Source organism: Poecilia latipinna, unplaced genomic scaffold (assembly GCF_001443285.1).
Source record: "Poecilia latipinna isolate Pla-1442-1.1 unplaced genomic scaffold, P_latipinna-1.0 Scaffold3, whole genome shotgun sequence".
In the NCBI taxonomy this organism is placed as follows: Eukaryota; Metazoa; Chordata; class Actinopteri; order Cyprinodontiformes; family Poeciliidae; genus Poecilia; species Poecilia latipinna.
In genome coordinates, this window is record NW_015112619.1 from 94646 (window position 1) to 95952 (window position 1307).

Here is a 1307-nt window from a genome sequence, read left to right on the forward strand (position 1 = left end):
GTACACTGTTAAAAGTCATCCCCTCCATTAGTTGACATAACGTTTTTATATAAGTTACTTCCAATTAACATAATGAGTTATGTAATTTCAACTTAATTTCATGAGTTATTGGCATTTCAACTCAAGAATGTGAGTCAGTTCAATGAAACATAAATTTAAATGTGTGAACTTAACTCGACAATCTGAGTTTTAAAATGGTAACCGGATCTTATAAAAACTGATCACCACTGGCAATATTAATGCGAGATCCAAATAGTGCCGGAAATTCGCTCTTTATCTGATAAGGGACTAAATATGATGTAAGATTTAGTAAGACTTTATAAAGTTCTCCATCCCAGTTAGAATTGCACATTAAATGAAGAAGAGGAACACCACCTGACCAGATTAAGGACGTCGAAAGCAAAGTCGCGGATGAATACCATTTTTTCCAAGACCTGGATCAGTCCCACAGGCTGTTCAAATTTGGCGGGGCATTTTTTCTAAACGCGAAGCGAGCTGGAGCCACAGAAGTAAGGTAAGCTGCATTTGTCGTTTTTTGGTAATGCCATCCATTTTTAAAATATGTTAAGAGCTAAAAGTTCGTGTCTCTGTTACATGTTTAAACACAGGACATAAAACAACAGCTTGCTAACTGTCGAGGGCAGGAGTTAGTTAATGCAGCTAGCTAAACGCAGTATGCTACTCGGTTAAGCTTATAGAACTTTTCTTAAGAGAAAATACAAGCAGCTACCACGATTTTTGTATTGTACACTTCCTCAGAAGCACATATGTGGCGCTTGGTCAAAGTTTTGCATCGACGTGCTGACTGCAGGTGAGTTAGCGGCTTCAGTAAAGGCTGTGGGTCAGTAATTAGTCTTGTTCCTTGTCAGTAATTAGCCGTGTCCTTTTTTTCATGTATCCTTACCCCACACTGCTGTTACTGATTATCTTAAATGTTAAAATACTTTTTTGTTTTGAGATTATAGGAGATCAACCACACATCACAGAGCTCATCTCCCGATGGCCAGCTCTGTTCCATGAGAGACAGGTAATCGCACAACTGAATTAGTTCCACCAGGAGATTTAGTGATTTAAGACTGAGTTAACTGTGTCCTATTGAGACAAGTTTTATATTCAGTCACCTCAAATTAGGGCTGAATTTACAAGAATCGTCACCAAAGACCTTCTGGAATCTTTTCTTGACGGACTTGATGGCCTGGTTCTGAGACTGCTGGAGGTCTACAAAGCAGCAGCCAAATCTGGAAAGAAGCAGCCACTCAAAGACACTTTGGACTGCCTTGCAAAAGATGTAAGCAGAGCTGAAGATG

General features: G+C 39.3%; 1 long non-coding RNA gene across 1 annotated transcript; it reads left to right on the top strand.

The window, feature by feature from the left end:
- Positions 1–6: 6 nt before the first annotated feature.
- LOC106955592 (uncharacterized) lies at positions 7–1289 on the top strand. The gene is made up of 2 exons (XR_001426619.1): positions 7–811; positions 966–1289. It is a non-coding gene; the product is annotated as an uncharacterized LOC106955592 (long non-coding RNA).
- The last annotated feature ends 18 nt before the right edge of the window (positions 1290–1307 follow it).